General features: G+C 47.8%; 1 long non-coding RNA gene across 2 annotated transcripts; it reads left to right on the forward strand.

The window, feature by feature from the left end:
- The first annotated feature begins 1,554 nt into the window (after positions 1-1,554).
- LOC144582890 (uncharacterized) lies at positions 1,555-11,874 on the forward strand. Of its 2 annotated transcripts, none has more exons than XR_013536425.1 (3): positions 1,555-1,708; positions 4,774-4,894; positions 7,979-11,874. It is a non-coding gene; the product is annotated as an uncharacterized LOC144582890 (long non-coding RNA). The 2 variants fall into 2 exon arrangements; XR_013536426.1 differs by lacking the exon at positions 1,555-1,708 and adding an exon at positions 2,382-2,442.
- Positions 11,875-16,873: the final 4,999 nt, after the last annotated feature.

Here is a 16,873-nt window from a genome sequence, read left to right on the forward strand (position 1 = left end):
TTAATTTTTTTTTTTTTTTTTTTTTACTTTTTGTTGCCCTATTGGTCTCAAACTCTTGGCTTCAAGTGATCCTCCCACCTTGGCATCCCTAAGTGCTGGAATTCCAGTCATAAGCCACCGCATCCAGCCTGTATTTCTTATTTTATTAAATGCTTCTTTATTACTCCTCTTAGCCGTTTTCACATTAGGGTGTTTCTCATTCTTCATTGACCTGTATGAGCATTCTATATCGTAAGCTCTGCAAACCTCTGCTCAGGGAATATTCCCTTTCATGCGGCCGACAAATCCCTGTGTGGGCACCCGGGTGGAGGTGCTGCTGAAGTCAGGTTAACTCAACGGAGCCTTCAAGGAAGAGAGGTCACTCATCCAGTGGAGGGTAGAGCGCAGGAGGTCCTGGTGTTTATGGTCCAAGCTGGTATTAACTGAGAACAATGAGCTTGTGGGAACAGAAGACACGAAGTTTCACCTTGGCCTGACAATGGATCCCAATGCTGTGAGGTGGAAGTACTGACCTGAGTCTGCTATGCAGTGACCCTGGGACCAGCAACACCAGCACCACTCAGAAACCTTTCAGCAATGCAGATTCTCAGGCCACAGCACAGGAGACTTGTGAGCACACTTTTTATTATCATGGTAAAATATATATAACATGGCCGGGTGTGGTGGCTCACACCTATAATCCCAGCACTTTGGGAGGCAGGTGAATCACCTGAGGTCAGGAGGTCAAGGTCAGCTGGCCAATGTGGTGAAACTGTTTCTACTAAAAATACAAAATTAGCCAGGCATGGTGGCGCATACCTGTAATCTCAGCTACTTGGGAGGTTGAGGCAGGAGAATCGCTTGAACTCAGGAGGTGGAGGTTGCAGTGAGCTGAGATTGCACCATTGCACTCCAGCCTGGGCAACAAGTGAAACTTCATCTCAAAAATGTGTGTGTGTGTGTGTGTGTGTGTAACATAAATCTTCCTATCTTACCCATTAAGTGTTCACTTCAGTGGCATTAAGTACATTCACACTGTTGTGCAGCCATCACCACCATCCAACTACAGAATTCTTTTCATCCTCCCAGACTGAAATTTGGAATCCATTAAATAGCAATCCTCCATTCACCCTAACCCCTCCAGCTCCTGACAACCGGCATTCTACTTTCTGTCCCTATGCATTTGCCAGCTTAGTTCCAACATCTAAGTGAAAATGTACAAAAGTTGTCCTTTGCATTGGGTTATTTCACTTAGCACAATACCCTCAAAGTTAGTGTGTGGCAGAATTTCCTTCCCAGCTACTCATGAGGCTAAGGTGGAGGATTGCCTGAGCCTGGGAGGTTGAGATTGCAGTGAGCCATGATCCCACCATTGCACTCCAACGTGGGTGATAAAGTAAGGCTCTGTCTCACAAAAAAAAAAAAAAGAAGAAAAATTTTCTGTCATATTCCATTATATGCATATACCGCATTTTGTCTTTCTGTTCCTCTATTTGATGGCACGCACTACAATTTGGTATGCAGCGTGCGTGGGATTTGTCAGGAATGTAGTTAAAATGCAAATTTTAATCAGTCATTCCGGGACTGGGCCTAAGACTCTGCAGGAATCCTCTGGGCCACTTGGCCTGCAAGTCAGGCCGATTCTTCATCACTGCATCAAATCCCACTCGTAGAATCAAGCCACAGTACCAAGGGTTGAGTTCAGGAAGCAAGTCCCACACACTTTCTGGTAAGCTGTAAGAAAATGAAAATGCTCTCTTCTCTTCTTTGCAGCCTGCTTTGCTCTCCTCCTACCTCTGCTGACTGCAGCAGGTCAGACTGGGTCTGAGGGCCTCTCTGCTGTGGCTGTCCTGCTCCACTGGCCTGGTTCTCTACTCCCTGAAGGCTACTCACCTGCTTTCCAATGCCTCCGGCACTGTTTTTATCTGTCACATATATTTGACTTCTTTTACTTGAAATGAGCACTCTGATGGTAAAAGCCTGTATTCTGCATTCATTCATTCAACAAATATTTATTGAGTGTGACCGTGTGTAAAGCACTGTTCTTTCTAGGCACAGAGGATGCAGCAGAGAACAAAAGAGGCAAAAATCCCTGCCTTTGTGAGCTTTCATGCTGGTGGAGACACAGATAATTTGATAAATGAGCAAATATTAGCTAGAGATACATTTTAAGCATGAAAAATAAAGCAGAGAGACAGCAAGGAATGTGGGCGATATGGACTCTTTAGAGTGGTAAGCCAGGGCAGGCTTTGCTGAGGAGGTGACGGTGCGGTGAAGACAGGAGGGGAGGGAGGCAGCCAGCCTCGCTGAAATCTGGAGTTTCACTCCAGCTGGAGAGAAGGGCTCAGGTAGAAGTCCCGAGACAGTAGCTGCCTTGGAATGCAAGGCACAGCAAAAAAGGCAGTGTGCAGCAGATGGAGTGAGAGAGACGGAGCAGGGACGAGGAGACAGAAAGGCAGCAGGGTGAGTCGGGGAGGATGCTTAGACCAGCAGTGTCCAGCGGAAATAGAATGGGAACGTCAGACACGGCAGCTTGTGCCTGTAATCCCAGCACTTTGGGAGGCTAAAGTGGGCAGATTGCCTGATCTCAGGAGTTTGAGATCAGCCTGGGCAACATGGTGAAACCCCATCTTTACTAAAATACAAAAAGTTAACCAGGCATGGTGGCAGGTGCCTATAGTCCAAGCTACTTGGAAGGCTGAGGCAGGAGAAGGCTTGAACCCAGGAGGCGGAAGTTGCAGTGAGCCAAAGCCTGGGAGACAGAGTAAGCTTCAAAAAAAAAATAAAGAATAGGAGCCACATGAGTCATTTTCAATTTTTTAGTAGCTGTACTAAAAAACAATCAAGGAAACAAATTAATTTTAATGTGTTTTGCTTAACCCAATATAGCTAGAATATTATTATTTCAACATGTGGTTGATATAAAAACTAATTGATGTGCTATTTTGCATTATTTTTTATTTTGTGTTAAGTCTTCAAAATCCAGTGTGTTTATATATGTATGTATTTATTTTTTGAGACATAGCCTCCCACTGTCAGCCGTGCAGGAGTGCAATGGCTCAATCTCGGCTCACTGCAACCTCTGCCTCCCAGGTTCACGTGATTCTCCTGCCTCAGCCTCCCGAGTAGCTGGAATTACAGGCACACAGCACCATGCCTGGCTAATTTTTTGTATTTTTAGTAGAGACGGAGTTTCACTATGTTGGCCAGATTGGCCTTGAACTCCTGACCGTGTGATCCGTCTACCTCAGCTTCCCAAAGTGCTGGGATTACAGGTGTAAACCACCACACCTGGTCAATTCAGGGTGTATTTTGCACTCAAAGCACGTCTCGGTTTTGACCAGCCACATTTCAAATGCTCAATAGCCACATGTGACCAGTGGCTTCTGGAGTGGGCAGCAGAGCCGAGATCACATGAAGACCTTGGCTTTCCCTTCTGAGGATGTTTCATAATGTAGGTTTCATTATTATTCAGAACGGCAAGACCAACAGATAGATGACTGTCAAAGAAAAGTCAGCTGGGACCCTCCACACCGTAGGGGTCCCTGGGGAAGCACCAAGGTGGGTTAGGAGACCGAGGGAGTAAAAGGAAACATGGGTGGGAGCTTCGATTGTGATTTTCACAGAAAACAATAGGCAAGGCATCGTAAGCAAGTTTAGGATTGGCTGGTCTGAGTAATTTCGGCAGGCCTTGGGCATCTAACATTTCTACTTGTCTGGTACCTGGCCCTGGGGTGATTAGGGCAAGGGGACAGTGGCCAGGAGCCCAGTGGGGTGGCGGAGTGTGAGCTCTGGCTGAAATGCTTTGCATATGAAAGGTGCTTGCACTGTCATTTGCTCTTTGTAGGACCTGGCTAACTGGGGAGAGGCAGCCTCTCTAGGGTCAGCAGAGCCTAAGGGGCCAAAGCATCATAAACACATGGTTAACGGAGAGGTGACAGGAGCTGCAGGGCTGGGCTCAGGAGGCATGGGCTCAAGAGGGCCGTTATCCAGCTGCTGTGTTGGTGGAGCTCTGGTTTCTCTTGGAGGAGAGGTGGGATGGGAAGGGGGCAAGGAGGGGAACAAAGGAGGCTGTGGCCACACCCCAGGGGAGGGGTGGGGCTTGGGTGAGGATGAAGATCCGTGGGTGGAGGGAGGTAGCCCCTGCTACACAGACTGGCAGACAGAGCAACCATGGCTGACTCCTCATATAAGCAGCTGGAAGCTGAACTGAATGACAGCAGTCACTTTCTTTAGAGGAAGAGGCAGATAGCACATTTGTTGAAATACTTAGGTATCCAGTAGAATTCCAGGGGAGTTTAGACAGTGAAGTAATGCTGAGAGAGACAGAGCTATTCTCCATTGGCCACTCACCAAATTGACCAGTCCTTCTGCCAGGCCTGGTTAGGTCATTATATTTCCTGTGCAGGAGCACTGGGTCACCACGTCCCTGCTGGCCTTGGTGGGGTCAGCAGCGGGGTCACGGGTGGGGGCTGTCCCAGGGTAGGTGAGAACCTAGGGAGGGTAGCGGGCAGGCTGGGCTGAGCTTTCTTCCTTCCAGCCCTCTTCCATCATACAGGACACTGTGGTGCTTTGCTGTGCCACTCAGGCTTTTTCATTCAGAGTCAGAGCTCGGGAGCCATTTGTCGCTCTGCTTCCAGAGGCAACTATTTTCAGAAATCAACCACTGCCTGCCCCGGGGCCAGTGTCAGGGGTCAGCAGAAGCTTGTTCTGGCCAACAGCCCTCTCCTCCATCACAGTCATCCCCACATTCAGCGGGGAGGTGCTAGAATTATCTGTTCCTGTTTCCTTCAGAGTCTGCACAGAATGCTTTGGATTCCCGAGATCTGGCTTCCTCTGTGTGTTGTCACTGACTCCAGCCCAGCTGCTCACAGCACGGCCTGGGAGACGTTTCCCTTTGCATTCAACGACACAGGTAAGACAAGCCATCCATACAGCTGACCAAGGCATGAAGTCCAATAAAAGTACTGAGTCAAATAGAAACCACCACTTTCTGAGAATGCAGGTGGTACTGGGTGGGGACATTTCACTGGCTGGTCTATTAGTGCCTGTGCCAGAAATCTCAGGCTTCATGGAGGGGCCCCTCAGAGAAGCCCCTTGGGAGGTTATACTCTCATTCCAAAGCTTTTCCCACAATCAGAGCACATTTGAAACTCCCTTCTCTTGGCAATGGCCTTTAGATTCCATTTAAGTCACATTGAAAATCCCATGTCATTTTTTAGAAAAAGAAAAAAATCTTATATATAATCTACCAGATTTGACCCTGAATTATTTTTTCTATTTTCTAAGCCCATTAAAACACACACACACACACACACACACACACACACACACACACACGACCCATGATGGCCTGAAAGCAATGACTCCAAGGCCATTCATCACTGAAATAAGGGCATAAGGGCATCATTCCATTGGATATGTATTTAATCTTATTGAAAGTTTACTCTGTATTTATATACAGAAAGTGCACCAGCCATATGTGTACAGGTTGAAGAATATTTACCTGGTGCACACAGCACCCAGATGGAGACACAGAACAATAGTAATGCCTGGATGTCCTCACGAATTACCCTGGCTGGCTCACCATCAAGTGTGTATGAAGTCTTTAGCCCACACCATCCAGAATAATCACCACTCTGACCAAGGTTGGGACAAGGTGACGCACCTGGGGTGCACAGTTTAGGAGGCCTCCCCTCTTAAGGTCAAGCACATCTAGCCCCTTGCATTTTTCTCTAGGCACCTCACAGGCCTGACCCATAACTGACTTCTAGAAGCACCAAGAGTTCTGCCTGTTTTTGAGCTTCGTATAAACGGAATCTTCCAATGTGCACTCTTCTGAGTCTAACATCTCTTGCTCAACATTATGGCAGAGATTCATATTATTGCTTGGAGTTTTAGTTTCTTCAGTCTTGTTTCTATATAGCAGGTTCTCAAACTTTAGCCTGCACCAAAATCACCTGAGAGCTGGCTGAAATGCAAGATTGCTGGCCCCAGCCCCAGAATTTCCGAGCCAGGAGTTCTGAGATGAAATCCCAGGGTATGCTAACAGATTGCCCTGTGACGCTGATGCACATTTCATTTTTTGAGACAGGGTCTTGCTCTGTTGCTCAGGCTGGAGTGTAGTGGTGCAATCATGATTCATCACATTCTCGACCTCCCAGACTCAAACAATTCTCCCATCTCAGCCTCCTGAGGAGCTGATACTATCAGTGCATGCCACCACTTTAGGCTAATGTTCATATTTTCTCTAGAGACAGGGTTTCACCATGTTGCCCAGGCTGGCTGATGCCACACTTTTGAGAACCACAGATGAATAGCATTCCATTATGAGACTATCCTGCCTTTTATTGGCTGATTCAAATTTTCATGGGCAAATGGGTTTCTAGGTTTGGACAATTATATACTGTGCTTCTGCAAACAATTTTGTACATGTCTTTCGGTGCACAATGCATGCACTTTACATGGGTGTGTCCTAGGAGTGGAATTGCTAAGTCGTGGAATATGCATACAATCAGCTGTCGATAAACACTGCCAACAAGTTTTCCAAAATGGTTGTATTGACTTACTGGGTTGGTGCAAAAGTAATAGTGATTTTTGCCATTCCTTTCGATACATTCCCATCAGCAATTTATGAGGCTTCCTATTGCTCCACATCCTTGCCAGCACTTGGTCCCGTGACTTTTATTTAGACATCCTGGCGAGTGTGTCCTAGTATCTCGTCATGGCTTTAATTTGCTTCTCGCTCTTCGTGGGTATCCAATCTCATCACAGGTCCCCGTTGAGCTGTGGACTTGAGCTTCATGTCACCAAAGTCTTCCATGATGATGATGGTGGTGGTGACCTGCTCCACGTAGCCTCCTGGGACCACAGCACCCATCCCAAGATGACCAGCTGGGTCAGAGGCAGCCACACAGGCTTTCCTTCTCAGGCAAGAGTCCTTCCTTTCAAGGAAACATCTCTGTGCTCACCATTACATTCCCCACCTGATGTCCAAAATCCTGAATGCCATGGAGGGATTATAGAGCAACATCAATCTCTTAAAATTGGATTCAGGGCCAATCCAATTCTGAGGATTGTGTTTCTTGCACTGTAAACCTGTCTGCTGGTCTACCGTGCCAGAGTGGTGTGGGGCCAGGGCCCAGGGACAACAGGACCCACACAGGCTCCCATAAGCAAGTAGGTGCTAGAGGCTTGTGTTCAGAGTTGGGGAGGGAAGTGTCAGGGGCCAAAAGTTTACCACAAGTCGCCAAAAGGGTTCACAGACAGACACAGAGGCTGGCAAGGAAGTGTTGAGGGGCATCATGCTAGAAGAGGCTTGGGACCAGGCCAGTAAGGCAGGCCCCGGGATGGGTGGTTTGAAACCTTCTCCTAGAATGTGCTTGCTTTGCATACCTAAGAAACTTTTCTAATCACTTGTGTGATCTTCACTATAGAAGTCTTGGCCCAGTTCTGATACAAAAAGCTTCACTCTTCTAAGAGTGAATACAGTTAAAGCACACATGTGCACATGCACACACACACACAGACACAGACTCCTCTCTGGCAAAAGTGGTAGATAAAAAAATGTCCTAGGCTGGGCACCCTGGATATATGTTCATTACAGATAAATTTGAATTTTCCATGTTAATGAAGCGATCAGAGATGGAAACAGAACACTCGAATTTATTTGTTTTACTTTGTACAGTGTGAGGAATTTTCTTCTGTCGGCAGCTCTGCCTCCTTTTCATGCTTTGCCAAGTCTAGTGTTAGACTTCTTATTTTCCTGCAATGTATCAGTGGCAGGGGCTCTGGGCAATGGTGGCAAACCAGCCAAATATTCCAAATACACAGCACACGGTGGACAGCAGGCATGCCAGCCAGCCTTGCTGGGAGCGGGAGCGCTCTGCGTGCCAGTCATAGCAGCTTTCAAAACACGGCCTTCTCACTCCTTTTAACAAGCATATTCTCCACTCCTTAGCTCTCTTTACTTTATATGTCCTTGCTTGTTTTCTGGCAGCTCATTTTCAGCCGAGCTATGGAAAGGCGTGGACGTCCTCCCTGCCGATCCCGGCCATCCTCCATGAATCACCATCATCCTCACAATTCAGTCTAAAAGGCGAATACTTTCAGACCTCGCCAACGATCGCTCTGTTTCTGCTAACTGTCTGGTTTAGATCATGTATTGCTTGGGAATATACGGATTTCTCCTCATTTACCAGTGATAAAACTTAAATATGAAAAATCAAAATTTAGTATTCCAAGAAAATAATCATGGATATAAGCAAAGACTGCCAACTTGTTCATCGTGACACTGTCTTCTGCAATAGCAATGATAGTAATAAAAATTAGAAAAGCACTAAATATCCATCTATAGAGGATTAAGATGTATTCTTGCAATATGAGATTAAAAGGCATACAAATGGTGCTGTAGAGCAATATTTGATGATGTAGAGAGTTGTTTGTGACAGATTATTGGGGAGAAAAAGTTAAAACCAATATGTATAAGACAGTCCCATTTTTGTAGATGAACCAAAACTATACATCTATAGTCACAGAAAGAAAAAAGATACCGCACTGTGAATAAGAAATAACAAATGTTAACATGATCGGCTCTGATTGCAGGAGACGCATTAGATTTCATTTTCTTATTTCCTGGTCTACATTTTCTACATTTGTATATAAGTTTTGCAATAAGAAACAAATGACAGCTTTAAAATTTTTTTAACTAAAATTTTTAACAAATAAAGACGTCCTACTAGGAATCCAGAGGGGGCAGACAGGTGATCAAATGCTCATTTTGAATCAACAGTGTGCTACTAATAAGCTCCATGATGAGGCCCCGTCCCTTTCACATGGATGCATAGTGTGCGTTTCATCTCAATTAGACTGCGGTTAACCGCAAAGAGGCCCCTTCATGGATTAGATGCAAGTTTAAAGAATAGATGCTTGATGATGCACTGAATGCTTAACTTCCTTGTCATTGGAAAGCTTGTTCCTGAGTGGTGGCTGCATTAGTCCACTAGGGCTCGCATGACACAGTGCCACCGCCTGGGGGCTTCAGTAATAGACATCGATTGTCTCCCAGTGCTGGAGGCTGGACGTCCAAGATCGAGGAGTCTGCAGCGTTGGTCTCTTCTGAGGCCTCACTCTTGCCTGACAGACGGCTGCCGTCTCACTGCATCCTCACGTTTCTCCTGTGCACAGGCCCCTGGGGTCTCTATGTAATTCTTTTTTTTTTTTTTGAGACAGATTCTCACTCTGTTGCCCAGGCTGGAGTGCAGTGGTATGATCTCAGCTCACTGCAACCTCCGCCTCCTGGGTTCAAGTGAATCTCCTGTCTCAGCCTCCCGAGTAGCTGGGATTACAGGTGCATGCCACCATGCCTGGCTAATTTTTGTATTTTTAGTAGAGTTGGGGTTTCACTAAGTTGGCCAGGTTGGTCTCCAACTCCTGAATTCAAGGATCCACCTGCCTTGACCTCCCAAAGTGCTGGGATTACAGGCGTGAGCCACCGCACCTGGCCATAATCTCTTCTAATAAAGATACCAGTCAGGCCGGATGCAGTGGCTCACACCTGTAATCCCAGCACTTTGGGAGGCCGAGGTAGGCAGATCACCTGAGGTCAGGAGTTTGAGACCAGCCTGACCAACCTGGTGAAACCCCGTCTCTACTACAAATACAAAAATTAGCCAGGCATGGTGGTGGGCACCTGTAATCCCAGCTACTCGGGAGGTTGAGAGAGGAGAATCACTTGAACCCGGGAGGTGGAGGTTGCAGTGAGCTGAGATCGCGCCACTGCACTTCAGCCTGGGCAACAAAAACCGAAACTCAATCTCAGAAAAAAAAGACACCAGTCAGATTGGATCAAGGCCCACATACCCTCACAGACTCATTTTAATGTAGTCACCTCTTTAAAGGCCTTACCTGCAAATACAGTCACATTGTGAGGAACTAGGGGTTAGGGCTTCAACACATGAAGCTTTGAGGGACACAGTCCAGCCCACAATAGTGGCTTCCCTCTTTTCTGGGTGAGAAGAACCTCAGACAAACAGGAAATGTGACTTAGACCATCCCATTTCCCTGACTTTGTTTGCATTTTCCCCTATGTCCACCAGAGGGCAAACTTCTAAAGTGTTTATTTGAAAATTCGGTCCTTAGGACTTTTATGAGCCTTGATTTTTAACCCTTTATAACCTAAGCAGTTTCACTAAATAAACAATTGTTGGAAATAGAGAACATTGTGCTGTTTAGTAACATCACGTGGGTTTCTGCACACCCCTCCTTCATTGGGTGAACACCATGTGCCAGTCATGCTTGACATAGATGAGCCCAGTGAACACACACATGTCCCCTCAGAGGTGGGTGTCATGATGAATTCTGGTTTATGAGTGAGGAGCAGGCATTCAGGCACCTGCGCCCATGGTCACAGGTGAGTCTCGATCTTCCCCTGGACTCATTGCTTCGGCATCTCTGCACCCACTGGTCAGCCACCTCGTGTGATCTACCTGATCCAATGACAGCCTCCACAGGGCAGGAGCCATGGTCTAGAAGGCTGTGAGTATCTGCCAAAGCGCTGATGATGTACATAACCCCACGGACTGACTTAGTGGTTTCTCTGCTCTCTGCCGGGAAGGTATGTACTTTGTCTCTTGAAAAATCATCAGGGAACTAGGGACTTAGTGTCTTTGTTCCCACTCATGGAAACGACTGTGCAGTTACATCTATGGAGATTGCCGTCTCCTGGGAAAGCCACTGAAGTCTTTGTTTGTGTGACTTTCTTACTGTTTGGTGGACAAAATGGAAGCAGCACTTAAAATCTCATGCTGGAGATTCCATCCCTCTATTGTTTGGGATACAGAGAGTCTGTGAAACACACACATATCAAGAGGAAAGCTGAGCTGAGCACCAGTCAGAATTGATGATGGGCCAGAAATCAGCAGGCTGAAGAGAAAACAAATATGGCTTCAATGAAAAAAAGAAAACTGAGAATCAGATGCGAACGCACGGAAGCCAGCACAGCGCGCGGTACTGTGGCGGGTAAAGCGGGTGGGAAATGGGTCACAGGCCTCAGGGTTCCTCGCTGTACGATGGACACACTGCTATTGCCAACCGAGTGGGCTAGTAGCTTGTGAGTAGTTTGAAATATTCATACAGAAATGTTCTTTCTGTCTTCTGTCATCTGTTTTTTTTTTCCTCTTACTCTTTTCTGAAGCCCCTAAGAGCCTTCTACCTTGTTTGTGCCCCAAACGAGGAGTGTGCGGAAACCCGTGTGTGGTCACACATCTTGTGCCACAGTGGGAGGGAGCAGAGGGTGTCACAGGAGGGGAGAAGCTCTCACTTCCAGCATGAGTCTCACAAGCTCTGAGGGTTGAGCCAGGCTCTGGAAGGGCAGCACTTTTTGAAGACAGGGACCCCCAGGCCTCACCAGCACTTCAGAAGGAGCAGAGACAACAGTGTCCTCCTGCTTGAGGCAAGGTGTAAGGTCGGGGACCTGGGCTCTGCTGAGGCCTGCTAGGGACCCTCCACCACAGTGACCTCAGCCTGAGGAGGCTCCAGGATCCCCTACTGCTGGCTTGTAATGTATCAACATCTTATTTGCAGTGACCTTCCAAGTATGTCGCCTGCCTGGGTTAATAGCCTTCAGAGCCTTCCTTTTCTACACTGTTTAAAAATATTTTATTAGTTTACATAGAAAGTTGCTGACTTTACTTAGTTTTCTAATTCTTTAAGACCTCTGGCCTGTACTTGATCCATTTTTAACTGCCTTAAATTCCTTCCTGTCGCTGTCTAGAATTTTTCCCTTAACTTTCTGTCTTCTGTCTTTAAAATTCTCCTCATTCCTTTCAGTGTGACTTATAAATCATTGCAGTTTCTTGCAGCTGACACCCTTTATCATCTACATCTGAGTTTTTACCTACCTGAATACATTTATTCATAAAAACAAATTTCTACCCTCTAAAATCTTCTTACATTTGGTTCTTCTTAATGTCTTTTCTTGTTGCTGTTCCTTTTAGTTTCTTAGTTGGGTTAATATCTGCTTTCTCTTTTTGCTCTGGCTTGTAAGACACAGGCAACATGTGCGTGTCCAGGGTGAGAGGATGGGGAGGGAGTGCAGGCTGGGAGTGAGGTCCAGGGCAGGGATCTCTAACCGCAGCCAGCTGCACTCTGGCTCCGCATTACACAGCTTCCACCACCTCAGCCACAATCTCAATCTCTGAGGACTGACGTGCTCATGCTCCTCCCCAGGGCAATGACTATTAACCCAGGCACGCAGCATACTTGAATTCATTCATTCAACGGATAACCTGGTGCTGCTGTGGGAACAGGATGCCTCCCTCCCTGGCTTGTTCTGGTGGTGGCCAGACAAAAGCAAGCTTCCAGAGGTGATGGGAACCAGAAATGACATTTAATAAAAATTAATAAAACATGAGGCACAGGCCAAAGAGAGAAAAAGTGAGGAGCAGGAGGTTAGGGGCTTAGCAGAGAAGGTGGATGAGTGCTGATCCTGATTTCTCTCTTTCTAAAGACAGGCAGGGTGACTTCTGCATCAGCGGATGATGTGTGGGGACAGAGCCGGGGAAGGTCTGAGGCAGGAAGCCTCGAGGACTTTTCAAGGAGCTTTGTACTTTGTCCTTGTATGACGACACTCATAGCCATTTATTTCCCTTTGCTCTTCTGTTGTTTGTCTGTTTGGATCCATGGGACTTCCGGAAGTAAAAATGGTCGGAAAGTTCCATTTAGAAAGAATTACCAGACGGTTTGATGTGCCACTTATATACATACCACTTCCCCTTGTCAGGCACGAAAACATGAAAATCAGATACAAACAAGCACAAGAAAGGGTCTGTGCCACCTGGATAGTCTGGACCATGGGCAGGCTGTAGACGGCCCCTGCTTCCCTAGGATGGGAGGTGGGCTGTGTTCTGCCCCCTCCTCTTAAGTGGAGGTCACTGCAAGAATGGGCAGTGACATGAGACTACTCGAGGTTGAGAGCAGCCATAAAGAGTAAACCTCTCTCTCCTCGTGAGCACATGGTGTAGGGTGGTTGGTGTAGAGAAGTAAGCCCCCAGAGTGTCATAACTCTTGAGCCACGGCGCCCAGCCCCGAGACCTTTTTTGAAGGGACTCTGCCTCCTCTCCTTCCTTGCAAGATCACTAGAGGGTCCTCCTGGGGTGGGGTCTTCTGCAGAGGATGAGGGAGAAGTCAGGTGGGCTGTGAGCATCCTCAGCCATCCCAGGAGTCTCTCTCCACCTGTAGGACTTCTGGTGCCTTAGCTGGGCAGTGACGTGTTCCTGGAAGTCCACCTCACTACAAACCCAAGCAAGGGTCTGTCTACGTGAGGGCCCCAGTGGGCAAACAAGGCAAGATGTCCTCCAAATGGACAAGGCCTGCCACAGCCTGGGAAACCAGCCGGCCGCTGGAATCTCTTTATCCTCTTCTTCGGCAAAAAAGTTAGATGAGGCTGACCAGGCCAGCAGGCGACTCCAGGCTTGGGCTGGGAGGGAATGGCTTGTCAGAGGGGGAAGCTCAGAAGATAAGCAGGGAGCAGCGATGACAGGCCCTCATGAATCGCACAGGCAGGCCCAGCCCTTTCCAGGACCCAGGACAGAACTGATGAGGGCAACGCTCCACCTGGGACCTCCCTGCAGTGCATCTGGTTTCACTTTAGGAAGAGGCCCAGGGCTAAGTCTTCTGTGAGGTCTCCAGGGAAGGAGACCATACAGAGAATGCAGAGGCAGGGCCCTGAGACCTTTTTTTTTTTTTTTTAAACAACAACAACAACAGAGTCTCACTCTGTCACCCAGGCTGGAGTGTACTGGTGCAATCTCAGCTCACTGAAACCTCTGCCTCTCGGTTCAAGTGATTCTCCTGACTCAGTCTTCCAAGTAGCTGGGACTACAGGCATGCACCACCACGTCCAGCTGATTTTTGTATTTTTAGTAGAGATGGGGTTTCACTGTGTTAGCCAGGATGGTCTCGATCTCCTGACCTTGTGATCCACCTGCCTCAGCCTCCCAAAGTGCTGGGGTTACAGGTGTGAGCCACTGCGCCCAGCCCCTTTTTTGAAGGGGCTCTGCCTCCTCTCCCTCCTCACAAGATCGCTAGAGGGTCCTCATGGGGTGGGGTCTTCTGCAGAGGATGAGGGAGAAGTCAGGTGGGGCTATTCCTCTTGCTTCAGTGTTCACACACATGGCTGGCCCCTGTGGCATCTTCCCGTCCTAAGTCTCACCTCCTTCTGCAAGGATGTCACACTCCCAGTGTCCTCCTAATTGCCTTTTCTCCATTGAGTCCCGTTACATGCACATTTGCCTTATGCGAATTTAACTGTAGGTGCTCAGAGAAAACTTTAAATGAAAAACACTGTAAATAAAGTGTGTGGTTCTGCCAGCCCTTCCCCACAATAAGCATATGCCCCAGAGAGCGGATCTGCCAACGTTTGCATCCAGTTCTGAGTCTCTCCGAGGTGTGAGCATCTCGAACACCAGTGTTTAGAGTGACAATACATCTTTTTCATACAACATGACCTCGAAACGCAAGCCAGGCGGAGTGCTTCCTCTGGTGCTCAGCCACAGAGACGGCCATCTGTCCCAGTGCTGCAGGAAAACTGGCTGCGCTGTGTTTACGAGAGGCTGTATTTCAGATGCCAGCCTCCCGTCCCCCTGGGGAATTCTTTCTCCCCAAGGTAATTTTGGTTAGACTTGATTTTCTCCTTAATGTTGACTTGAGAATCTACCTAACTGCTGTCTGAGATGCAGCTCCTCTTTGGCTCTCTTCCTACTAAGCTGTGAGCTCCTTGAAGGGTGGAGCTCCTTGAAGCTCCATGTCCGCTTCATGTTTCCAATCCTGGCACATACCTGGCACACAGTAGACATGGCGCTATGGAGGAGTGAAGAGGCCGGAGCATCCCCAGCATGGGTTCCTGGCCATTCTCGCTCCTTTCCCTATGGGTGGGCAGACTGAGATCTCCGAGGATGATTTGATTCCACTTCAGATCGGGATGAAGATACTGCAGCTCCGCTCTTATCTGTCTATGCTGTTTCCGCCCACGATACCTTCTCATCTTTCCTTGGAGAGTCCCTGACAATTTTCTTCTGATGGCGAATGCTGAACAGCTGACACACACAGGGACTGCCCCATGCTGAAAAACTCTCGCATTTCATAAGAACTGCCCCCGATACATGGTAAGTGAGTGCTCAATAAACACACCCCGAATGTTGAGTGAACATATGAGTAGAGGAATACCTAGTCTACCAGGTAACCACTCCTTAATCTCCTTCCCTTTGGTCCTCAGGCTCTTGCTAATACACAGCCCCCTCTTCCCAGGAATAGCCTTTAGCAGAGTTTCCTAGGCACAGTGTGGGAATGTTACTTCTGAATTTATTCCCTCCTCTCCTGATTTGGGTTCCTCACAGCAGGGCGAATGGTAACCCTTAGAGGCTACAATGATGATACTGTTTTTGCCTCTATTCTATACCTCACATGATGGAAATAATTATCTCTGTAGATCTGAATGCCGGGGCCACCATGGCCTCTCCTTCAATTGGTCTGGACCAGAGGGATTTTTGTCCAAAGCTCTGTCTCCTGGAGATTGTTATGTTAATTTCAGTAGAAAACACTTCATTGGCATCAGGTTCAATTTCATACAGTGCAGCTGGTCACCCTACAGTTTCCTAAAAACCTAACCCAAGAGATCCTGCTTCAGTTGGTCTGTGGTAGGGCCCAGGCTTTCATATATTGTAAGAGCTCCCCAGGAAATTCTAACAGGTGTCCAGGTTCAAGAACCATCTCACTGAATAACTTCTCTTTGCCACCTTCTGGAAGATTGGATCACACCTTTCTTCCCTCCCTTCCCTTTCCGAATGCTCACCCCTCAGGAGAGCATTGCCCCATCCTCCCAGCACCACGTGGACACACCAGCTCTCATACCCAAGCACTGTCCTGGATCTCACCTCAACACCAGCTTAAGCCTAAGTGGGGCTTCTCTTCCACTCTTGATCCTTTCTCTTGCCTGCACCATTCATTTCTCCTTCCGGACTGAATTCCTCTCTAACAGTGCAACAGGACCTCTTGTTTAAAACACCGTGTCCAGCCCGGCACAGTGGCTCACGTCTGTAATCCCAGCACTCTGGGAAGCTGAAGCGGGTGGATCACCTGAGGTCAGGAATTTGAGACCAGCCTGGTCAATGTGGCGAAACCCTCTCTGTAATAAAAATATCAAAATTAGCTATCTGGGTTTAATGGCACATGCCTGTAGTCCCAGCTACTCAGGAGGCTGAGGGAGGAGAATTGCTTGAACCGGGAGGTGGAGGTTGCAGTGAGCTGAGAACACACCATTGCACTCCAGCCTGGGTGACAGAATGAGACTCCATCTCCAAAAAATGGCCAGGCGCTGTGGTTCACACCTGTAATCCCAGCACTTTGGGAGGCTGAGGCCAGCAGATCACAGGGTCAGGAGATTGAGACCATCCTGGCCAACGTGGCGAAACCCCATCTCTACTAAAAATACAAAAACTAGCTGGGCGTGGTGGTACATGTCTGTAGTCCCAGCTATTCAGGAGGCTGAGGCAGGAGAATTGCTTGAAGCCGGGAGGCAGAGCTTGCAGTGAGCCGAGATTGGGCTACTGCACTCCAGCCTGGCAACAGAGTGAGACTCTGTCTCGAAAAAAACAACAACAACAACAACAAAAAAAGCCCCCACCATGTTCAAGTCCCCCCTCCCTCCAGCCATGGACTCCCGCTCTGCTCCGTTCCACGACAGTCCCCTCTACTCCAGGGAGCTGGCTGCCGTCTTGCTTTCCATGTCCTTATCCACCCTTCTCTTCATCAGATTTTCATCTCATTATTCGATTGAATTGCTCTTGTCAAGGTCACCAGTGACCTCTAGGTAGTCACATCCAATGGCCACTTCTTA

Source organism: Callithrix jacchus, chromosome 5 (genome assembly GCF_049354715.1).
Source record: "Callithrix jacchus isolate 240 chromosome 5, calJac240_pri, whole genome shotgun sequence".
Classification (NCBI taxonomy): domain Eukaryota; kingdom Metazoa; phylum Chordata; class Mammalia; order Primates; family Cebidae; genus Callithrix; species Callithrix jacchus.